We start from the raw sequence: 10,765 nt of genomic DNA on the forward strand, positions 1-10,765 counted from the left end.
ATTACTTTGAACTTGAGCTGACCCTTACTCTGGGGTAGGGATGGTGGCAGAGCTGGTGACATCAGCTGACCACGAGCTCAGGAGTGCTCCCTGCCCCCATGTGACTGGGTCCTACTCTTCCCTCTGTGTGGACCGCCCTGCCGCTTTCCTCCACCCCTGAGGAGTCATTCCTCCAAATTCCAGCTCCCTTCTCTTCCTTGGGACATCTTCCCAAAATCTCAGGCTGGCCAAGGGTTCCACCTCTAAGTTTCCATGGCCCAAGATGGATACTTCCATTCTGGTATTTACTACATTGTACTGGAATGATGTGTTTAGCACCCTGCTCCCTCACTAGACTGTGAAGTCCTACGGGGCAGGGGTTGCTGTACTCATCCTTGTACCCCCAGCTGCTAGCACACACAGACACAGACACACCCACTCACATCCCCCGCAGCACTCCCCATTCTGATGTTTGAGCCCTCTTGGCTTCACACACAGAGCAGGCCATGAGTGCCAAGGAGTTGACACCAAACCCCAGGATCCCTCAACTAATGACCACAGGATCTAAGGATAATACCTGAGCTCATTTCCCCTTGGGTGGTAACTTTGAGGTGACTACTCCACCCAGTCTCCAGGGGGCCCCCAGTTCGGCTCCATCCCAGGTGCCCACAGGGGCATCTGCCCAAACATGCACATTCTGTCAGCTTCCTTCCTTTCCCCGCCTCAATTCCTTACTCCCTGACCACCAGTTCATGGGATCACCTCCCAAATCAGCTACAGGTGCTCCAGTCCTTATCTCGGTGGGGATCCAGTCCAAGACACCGATATATGTCAGGTGCTCGACACAGTCTAATTAATGAAGGTTTATTGAGCAACTTCTATGTCCCAGCCACTGAGGGTTCAAAGAGCGGAAAGCTCATGGGGCTGGAACAGTAGCAGAAGATTCCTGAGGAGGTAGATTGAACAGGGCCATTCTCAGTTGGGGTGGGGGGAGGGCGGGGGGCAGGGTGGAACAAGCAGACAGCAGTGGAGATGAAATTTCCAGGAGCAGGAAATACAGGAGCAAAAGAGGCTGGCGGTAGGGCGACCAATCAAGAAGGCAATGAGGAAGCAGAGTGACACATCTTATTCCTGCCACAAGGGCTTTTCCCTTTTCCATGCCTCGTTCACAGCTTCCTCTTTCCTTGAATTCAGAGCCTTAGCAGCTAAACTTGGGGCTTGGCATCTTGGGGGAGTGGTTCTCAGAAATTCCAGGCACTGGCAGAAAAGCAAGCCCCACCCCCACCCTGCCCCCACCACTTGGAACAATCCTCATTAAGAGTTCTCCCAAGACACGCAAAGGGATTAGGCCGACTTCTGGGAAGGCCGGCTGCCTCCACCTGCCCCTCTCCCTGTGTCTGGAGGAGGGAAGCCTAAGGAAGGAGCCAGCGATTCTTTCGGTTCCTCGCTAGTCATTAGGTGCAATTAAAAGCAGGCGGGAAACAAATCTGGGCATGCTGACGGTGGTCCCTGTAAATACGCTCATCCACTCTGGCTTCTGGGGGTCCTGCCTAGCTGGCAGCCACCCAAGCAGTGGCACCCACCATCCTAGGCACCCACATTCAGCCAGAAAGAGTGGTGAGGAAACAGGCTCAGCCCCCACCCCTTAGGACTGAGCTCCGAGAGGACTGGCCTTGGTGTCCAGATATTTGTGCCTTGCCTGGCCCTGCCATCTGCTAGTTGGGGGGCCTTGGGTGAGTCCCTTACCCTACCTGTGGCTCAGTTTCCCAGCTGTACCATAAATAAACTGGGTACTGTCTGGGGTCACTTGAACTCTGGTGTTTTATATTCTAAGTCTGAGCTGCTTTGTGTCCAAGATCCTGGGGTGCTGACCCACAAATCCTACTAAGTTGCTCTGGGGTCCCAGGCTGGGGTCAAGATGCTGTTGTAAACATTGTGGCATTTGGAAGGAAGGAGGCCCAGCATCTGAACCCTCAAGTAGGTTCCAGGGGCAGAATATCCCACCCTGGCCCTTCTCTGATTCTCCCATGCCTCAGCAATACCAGGCCCACATATTTTTGGGTGAGGTTGTCTCTGGCCTCTCCTTGAGGAATGAATCTCAGGAAAGAGTGGTGATCACCTGGAGCAAACCTGGGTTCACACAGAACAATCATGCCGGCACCCTTGTTTTCCCCTTCTACAGGGTCTCTGGTCCTGAGGGACACCATGGATATTGTGATTCTAGCAAGACTAAAAGGGGCTTAGCATCTAGTCATTCCTTGGAGCCTCTTATCTTGTGATTCTCACATACCAGAGAGGACCAGCCTGGAAAAATGGCATGGTCTTTGGTGGAGGAGGTTAAAGTTGCAGGGCAACTTCCCCCCTGGTGTGAGGTCCCAGCAACCTATCCAACATCTGGGAGAATGCTCCAAACTGATACACCCAACGCCCCACCCAACCCATCCACAGGCAAGGATAAGCTGATGTGGCTTTTCCAGAAGACTTCAGATCTGGAGATGAGTTGGGTGGGTCCTGCTGCACTTAGAGTTTCTCCTGGGGCCAGGTGTCCATGGATTAAAGCAAATAAGGTCAGGAGCTTGAGCCCTGCCCTGACGGCTTGGCGCTCGGAAATCCTTCACTCCCCCACAGAACACTGCATCCTTCACCTCCCAGCTACACAGTTTGTAAATAAAAGCATGTCTAAGAACTATAGTAAGATACAAGTTTTCACCTATCAGATTGGCAAAAATCCAAAAAAAAAAATTTTTTTTTTTTTTTTAATAGCACACTTTGTTGGCCAGGCTGTGGGGAAATAATCACACTCAACCATTGCTGGTGGGAGTTTAATTGTTACGATCTCCGTGGAGAACAATTTGGCAATATGTATCAAGATTACAAAGGCATATACCCATTGACCAACAATCCTAGGTCTGAGAATTGATCCCACAGATATACCTCATACGTGGGAAATGACGCATATGTACGAGATTATTCACTGGGGCATTGTTTGTAAAAACTAAAGAAGGAAATGACCTAACTCAACAAAGGACTGGTTGAATGAATGACAGATCAGCCATATAATGGAATATTATGCAGCTGTAAAAAAAGGTTCAAGGCATTCTTCACATACCATCAGCAAGAGCCTTCCAAGATGGAGTAAACTGAAGAGGTAAGATACAGAACCATGTGGAAAGCATGCTACCTTTTGTGGAGAAAGGGGAGAAAATAAGAATAGAAATTTAAAAGTTGGGATCCCTGGGTGGCGCAGCGGTTTGGTGCCTGCCTTTGGCCCAGGGCGTGATCCTGAAGACCTGGGATCGAATCCCACGTCAGGCTCCCGGTGCATGGAGCCTGCTTCTCCCTCTGCCTGTGTCTCTGCCTCTCTCTCTCTCTCTCTGTGTCACTATCATAAAAAATAAATAAATAAATATTAAAAAAAATAAATTTAAAAGTTTATGCCTTCCCTCAAGGAGACAGGGTAAAAACTCAGAGACATGGAACAACTTACCCTGCCCAGCTCTCCACCTTAAAAAAAGAAGCAAATGAGCTCATGGGTGAAAGTCAGGAGCTCTGGAGACAGTAACCGACCAGGGAAAAGCCTGAATAGAACCTGGCTGCAATTAATCGTGTCCTCAGACCTGCCCCTTACAACCCCAGGGCCTTTGCACTTAGAAACTAGACTCAGTGCTGGGCCTCTGACCTTATTAGAACCAATTGTCCTGGGCCAATTAGGAAAGAGCAGAGGCGGGGCTTAATATGTAAACGAGGTGTTGGGTCCAGTCAGCGCCAACCACTCTCCGGTATCCCTGCGAAGGAACAAAACCCTGGATTCCAGCAGTCCCTGGGCTGTTCACACTCCAAGTGATGATTTGGTTTCAGCACTAAGGTGCATGTCCTCCATCGGAAATCGATTGCTCCCATTGTTTTCTTTGTACTTAAACTGCAAATTGATTTTTGTTTCTGAGTTGTGCATAAACTGAACTTGAAAAGTATTTTGTATCTAGTTGTATGTCTGCATATATATCTATACAACCCTGATCTAATACTGGGGTCCCATGATACTAGTCTTTCTTGAAATGAGGTCCTAGACGTTATTGATCGTTGAGAAAAATTTGTTTGATTACAAGCTTCTCAAGAGCCTAGACGTCTTTTCTTCTTTTGGAGGTAGAAGGGCACTAGCTTCCCCGAACACCGTTAAGTGTTGATGAAATGTATGCGGAGGTAATGGTCTGATTTAAATAGGAATCTAAGGTCCTGTTCCCCTCCCTCACTGAGCGCAGTTGGCAAGGAAGCCAGAGCTTCATGATGGGGAAGCGGATAGGGCAGGGCCCAGCGCCCACACCTGGCCCGCATCCTCCGCGCACCTGCCTGGGAGTGGGGGTGGCGGGGCGGCAGCCCAGGGCAGACCACTGCAGATGTCGGGCGCGGCCCGCCAAGTCGATGGGAGCGCGTTCCTGAGATAGGGGTGCGATGGTTGGAATGTGAGACCAGAGGCAGTGATGGACCATGCCAGCCCAAGAGCTGAACAAATATTGACCCTGAGCAGGGTAGCCTCTTGAAAGCCCTCCATGGGATGCCTCTCGGTGTTCCCCTATCTCCAGCCAGCCTCACAGCCTGGTGTCTCCAGCTGGGGTGGAGTGGGGGAGGAGGGTGCTGACTCTGCCTCTGGGGCCCAAGGCCCAGAAACCCTGTGTCACCCCAGGTCCTGGCATGAAGTTCCGGGGGCTTCCAGGCCTGGTCTTACTTCCTCTGGGATCTCTAGCCTAGACTAAGTGGTACCTGGATTAGGATGTGGGCCTCCCTGGAGCCAGGCTGCCTTTAAAATGACCTACAGAGGCCCTTTTTCCAGATCATTCATTAAAAAAGAAACCCACTAAAGGCCAAGGACAACTACTCTCCTAATTATTAATAATAAAAATAATGAAAAGAATAATAAAAATAATGATAAGTAACATTTAGTAAGAGCTTTTTGTGTGCTAGGCACTAGATGCTTTACATGTATTAACCCATTTAACCCTCACAATGAACTTGGGAGATAAGTATTTTTTATCCCCATTTCACCGAAGTGGAAACTGACCCACAGGGAGAGTAAGAAGTGCCGGATCCCGAAAAGTCTCTCAAAGATAACATGTAAATCATGTTTTATCATGTAAAAACATGGATATGAGAGGTCCTTTAAGAAGGCTGGGTACTAGTCTCCTTTTACAGATGGGGATACTGAGGTCCTGAGTGGGGATAGCCTGCCCAAGATCACCCTGGGCTGCAGACCAAAGGCACTCTTTCAAAGGTGCTGCTGGCTGGCTGACATTCCTAGGGAGCTGATTGCTGAGGCTTGGGGTTACCTGAGGTCTCTTCCAAGATCCCAAATGCCTTTTCTCTCCTGCCAGCCTGATACTCTGGGCAAACACCCCCGGCCCCGCTCCCCATCAAATGGCTTTCTCTTTTCCCATCTTCTTCGCCCTAACCCTGACATTTCCCCCGTATCATTCCAGCAAATTGCTTTCCAGGTCCCGGTCCCAGAGCCCTGTCTTCTGCAGCCTGTCTAGGATGTTTTCCCAAATTCTCTATGGGCCTTGGTTACCCGACTTGTCCAATGAGGACATTGGACCAGATCATGCCAAGACCCTTCCTCTGTACCTCTGAGGTGCTAGGAATCTCAGACTCCATGTCTGTACTTGATAGAGTGGCTGCTGTCCCCACTTGGGCCTGCTGGGACCCCGCAGGCAGCCAGGGTCTCCCTCTCAGTTTCACAGCCAGCTTGGAAGGGGACAAGGGAGGTCAAGATTGGAGACAGGAAGACAGGCAGGGGATATTCAAGAGGTTCACTCCATTGCAACCCCCTCAGTCTTCCAACCCGATTTCCATCACTCTCATCCTCATATATGTTCCAGCCTCTGAGGCCTGGTCCAGACCCCTAGGACCCCTCTGCCAGTGGGGAAAGAAAAGGGAATGTAGGCTGGGGTGGGGTGGAGTGAGCACCTTCCCAGAGCAGGGTGGGGTGCAGTTGGTGGTAGCCCACTGGCCTCACAGCCTGGCCTCCCCTCAAGGATGCTGAGAAACCCTGGCTGGAAATGGGACGGGCCCCGACAGTTCTGCCAAGGGCAGTGCCTTCTGCTTAGAAGGAAACACAGCCTCTTGTGTGTGTGTGTTGGGGGGGGGGGGGTGCGCGTGTGTGTGCATGTGCCCACGCCCTGGCCTGCTCCACCCCAGGCTCACCCTTGCCTTCCCAGGTCAATGACCTCTGGAACTCTGAGCACACTCAGAGCCTCCCATCCTTCTGCCTGTTTCCAGGTCAGACTCACTGAATGAGATGCCCAAGGAAAGAGAAACTTCCCAGGCCCTCTCTCCAGTTCTCACTGCCCATGTGCTACTTGAGCAAAGGGCAGGGCAGCCCCCAGATCCCCACACAGACCAGCACTGTGGCCCACCCTCGCTCAGCGCGGCTCAGTCTGAGTAATAGCATAGAATCTGTGCCTTGCAAGCCACCCACCTCCTGCATGCCCTCACGCCACGCATTCCCCCGTTCCAGGAGAGACTGGAAGCAATGAAGGACACACAGACACCTCTGGGGAACCACAGACAGCACTCAGGGGAAATTAATCAAGTGTTGACACACTGAGCAGGCCAAGAATGAGAGAGGTTTCCTGCTGGGAAATAGGAGCCAGGCCCAGGGCAGAAGTCGGTGCTTTAGAGCACAGAGGAACAGCTTCATTTCCCAGACATAGGCCAAAGGAGCTGGACTTTGGGAACTCTGTGAACACAGGGCTGTCTTCCTCAGTTTGGGGGTCCTTGAGGATAGGACTGTGTTTCCCCTTCAGACTGGGGCTCCCTGAGGGCAGGGCTATGTCTCCCCTCAGACTGGGGCTCCCTGAGGACAAGGCTGTGTCTCCCCTCAGACTGGGGCTCCCTGAGGGCAGGGCTGTGTCTCCATCACAGACTGGGGCTTGTTTGAGGGATAGAAATCGATTATTTTCCTCATCAGACTGGAAGCTTATAGAATAGGAAATGGGCACCAAGGATACAAGTTTAAGAAGACCAATTCCAAATCATAGAAAGAAGTCACTTTTTTGACATCCAAATTAATTAATTGATCTTTATGGAAAATAAGGCCCACACACATTCTGGACATCAAAAAATTTTCAGCTCAGCCATCAAGCTCATCTACTCATTTTCCTCTATCAGGAGGGAAAAAAATGAACAGTTAAAATTTCATCTCATTTGTTTTAAAAATTAGGTAATAGATCGAAATGGTTCGAAGATCAAAGTAATACAGGGGGATATACTTTGAGAGTTCTCACCCCCAAAACCTCCATTCCTCCCCACTCCCGCTGCCATATGTAATCACATTAGCTTCTAAGTGTCCTTCCAGTGTTTGTTTATGCAAATACAAGTAACTATTCCTGCTTTCCCGTCCTCAGAGAGAACTCTCTGGTAGCTAGAACTAGTCCAATCAAAAGCTCAGGTTTGTATCCCAGTTGTGACTGACCTATTTGATTTGCAAGTCTCTTTCCTGGAGGGCGTGGGGGGGTAGGTGACAACCTGTGGCCCGCATGCCTCAGGAAGAAGGCAGCCTATGTAATGGCCCGGCATACAGCAAGTGCTCAACAAGTGAGTGCGATTGGTTTGGGTTGTTTGGTTTTTTCTTTTTTTAAGAAAATATTATCTGAACTCCATGTGTTCCCCATGTCCTTAAATCTTAACGAGCTTAGCTGGGCTTGTTGGCAAGTGGATTTGGAGAGAAGAGGTCTTCAAGTGAAGAGGTGGTTTGTGAGAGGGACTGAGGAGTGGGGCGAGGCCAGTGCACACGTCAAGGCAAGTGGCACTTCTGAGATCTGCGGGTTCTGAGACTCTCCCAGCAAGGCATCCTGGTCCTGGGAACAGAAGGCCAGCCTGTGTTTCCCCGGCAGCTCAGGGCCCAGCAGCCTCATAGGCCAGGCCCAAAGCCCTATCTAAGGTACACAGCGTTATCTCCATTCCTCCTGTGGGGAGAGCCCAGGCCTCCCAGAGGGCCTGCCTCCCACCTCTTCGTTAACATTTACCACAGCTAGAAAACAGCGGGCACACAAGGCACAGGCCACCTACCACCCAGTAACACGCATGGGGACGTGCCAACACGACGCACAGCGGATCGTGTCCCAGGGTGCACAGAGGGCCCCTTCCACAGCCAGGCAGGCACCAGCTCCACGTCCCCGCACACCCATGGCAGCCTTGGCTCCTTCAGGCACAGGGAAAAACATGAGACTGGTAACTGAGCCCTCAATGCCCAGCACACATGGCTGGTCCAAATCCAGATAGGCAGGCAGCCCGGGTGGTTCAGCAGTTTAGTGCCGCCTTCAGCCCAGGGCCTGATCCTGGAGACCTGGGATCGAGTCCCACCTCCGGCTCCCTGCGTGGAGCCTGCTTCTCCCTCTGCCTGTGTCTCCGCCTCTCTCTCTCTCTCTCTCTCTCTCTCTCTGTGTCTCTCATGAATAAATAAAAAAATAAATAATAAAAAAAACAAATCGAGATAGGCTATTACATACATAAAGAATGCACACGGATTGTGAAGACTTAGTATGAAAAAATCATCTAAATGATCTCATTAAGGTTTCATGCCTTGATTACCCATTGAAATGAGAATAGTTGAGGATATTTTAGGTACAATAAATACACACATGACTATGTACAATATATTAAAATGTTTCTCACCTGTTCATTTTACTCTTTTAATGTGACTTGCTGGAAGAATCTTTAAATATGGATGTGGCTCATATTATAGTTTGTGGGATGGCACTGACCGGGAAGGTTATAGGAATTGTCTTAGAGGCTGTACCCCTCCCCGCCGCCAGGTGTGGGGTATGGTCATACCACCTCCTTCCAGTCCCTGGAGCCTGTTCCACCATCACGTCCCCATCAGACTGGGGGCCCCGTGAGGCCAGGAGCCAGTACTCTGCTCTCTCCTAGTTTCACGCTGTTGCCCAGACTTGGGAGGGATGAGAGGTGGCTCTGTGGGAGCCAGCTGCCCATGCCTTCTGCTAAGTCAGTGACAGCATGTTCCCAGGAAGGCCAAGCCCCCAGCCCTGTGGCCTACCACTATAAACCTCCTCTGCCGTGCTTGACGATCAGATTAGAAGTTGCTCGTTTCATTCAGCTGATCTTGAGAGGAAGCATTGTTTTTCCCAAGACTTGAGATTTAGGCATTCAGCAAGTTGTGGGTCACTCCTAGGTCAGAAATGGTTTGAAATGCTCACAAATTATAAAATTTCATGGAGAAGCCACAATAAATAGAGAAAAAGTCACAGCACCAAGTCTGGCACATTTCAGCCTCCACTCACTCAGCTTTGTTCCACCACTTTGAGACATACCTTCATGGGAGAGCTCTTCCTGGAATGGTGGACACCACTCACCGCCCCCAAGTCCGCTCCTCTCCAGGCCCCAACCCCTGTGCCTTCCCCACACACACTTGCCATGTCTACTCCCACCTCCCCTCCCCCAGCTAAACCCAGTTCCCCTGGGTGCCTTGTGCTGCTGAACCCAGCAGGTCATTCACCTCCCTTGTTCTGGATATGATATGTCCATTAACCCAGCCTATAATTGCCTTGCTCTTCGGATCACTAACCGTCACTGCTGACACACTGGGAGCTGTCAACAAGCCTCCAAGTCTTTTGTTCTTAGACGCTGGTGTGGGGGACCCCCCCCATCCCCATGCAGAGACTGCCAAATGCCACCCGTATCATTAGATCCTTCATGGCCACCTATTGTGGCCCTTCTGGGTCCCAACTCTCTCCCTGGTGTTCACTTTTCCTCCCAATGGGACCGGTGTAACATTCAGGCCTCTGCCAAGTCCTAGCTAGTGATAGGTGGGATTCCCCGGCCCCCACCCCACCCCCTGGTGCTCCGGCCCCTGCCAAAGTCTATCCGCAGTCCTCATCCCCAGTCACCCCTTGGCATCATTTGGAACAGTTAGTCATGCCTCTTACTGAAACCTTTCTTTCACTTTATTTTCAAGCTACCTCCTGGTTGCCGCCCCCCTCCGCCCCCCCCCCCCCCCCGCCCACCTCCTGGCCACTCCTTCTCAGCCTCCTTTGCTGCTACTTCTCTGTTACCCAACTCTGTGATCAGAAAGCCCCATGGCTAGCATTGGGACACCTTCTCGTCCTTGTCTTCACTCACTCCCTGGGCGATCTCATCCTGGTGAGAGGCTTTAAATATGATTTATAAATTGCTGGCTCCCAGACTTAAGTCTCCAGCCCAGCCTCCCCCTCTGATTCCAGGACTCACATGTCCCATTGTCCCCCTTCATTGCCACCTGATGTCTCACAGGCATCTCAGACTCAGCATTCTAAACCCAGCCTTCCCGTCTGCCCCATCCCAGCCATCCCACTCACCCACAGGCCCCACTATCTCAGGATCTCTGGCCAGGTCAACTCCATCCTTCCAGTTGCTCAGACTAAATACCTTTGCCGTCCTATTTCATGCATCCCTTTCTTTCATGTCTCCTGGTCAATGTGTCAGCAACTCTTATTGGCTCTATCTACAGAGCACATCACAATCCAACCATTTCTCTGTCACTTCCAGTCAGGTTCAAACCACCGTCATTTCTCGCTTGGATTTTTGCAAGAGCCGCATGACTTTTGCCCTTGCTCTTTGGATCACTACAGTTTCCCTGCTCTGCCCTGAGTCTATTCTCAACACAGCAGCCAGAATCAGCCTGTTAAAACCCAATTACAGGGGCGCCTGGATGGCTCAGTGGTTGAGCATCTGCCTTTGGCTCAGGTTGTGATCCCGGGGTCTTGGGATCGAGTCCTGCATTAGGCTCCACCCAGGG

At 51.1% G+C, this 10,765-nt stretch overlaps 1 long non-coding RNA gene across 2 annotated transcripts in view; it reads right to left on the minus strand.

Moving 5' to 3' along the window:
• The window catches only part of LOC144317467 (uncharacterized), a 34,201-nt gene extending 23,734 nt beyond the window's left edge, over window positions 1-10,467 (minus strand). For both annotated transcript variants that reach the window (XR_013383477.1, XR_013383476.1), the window contains exon 1: window positions 10,326-10,467. This is a non-coding gene — a long non-coding RNA (uncharacterized LOC144317467). The remainder of the gene's footprint in view (window positions 1-10,325) is intronic.
• Window positions 10,468-10,765: the final 298 nt, after the last annotated feature.

Source organism: Canis aureus, chromosome 7 (assembly GCF_053574225.1).
Source record: "Canis aureus isolate CA01 chromosome 7, VMU_Caureus_v.1.0, whole genome shotgun sequence".
Taxonomy (NCBI): Eukaryota; Metazoa; Chordata; class Mammalia; order Carnivora; family Canidae; genus Canis; species Canis aureus.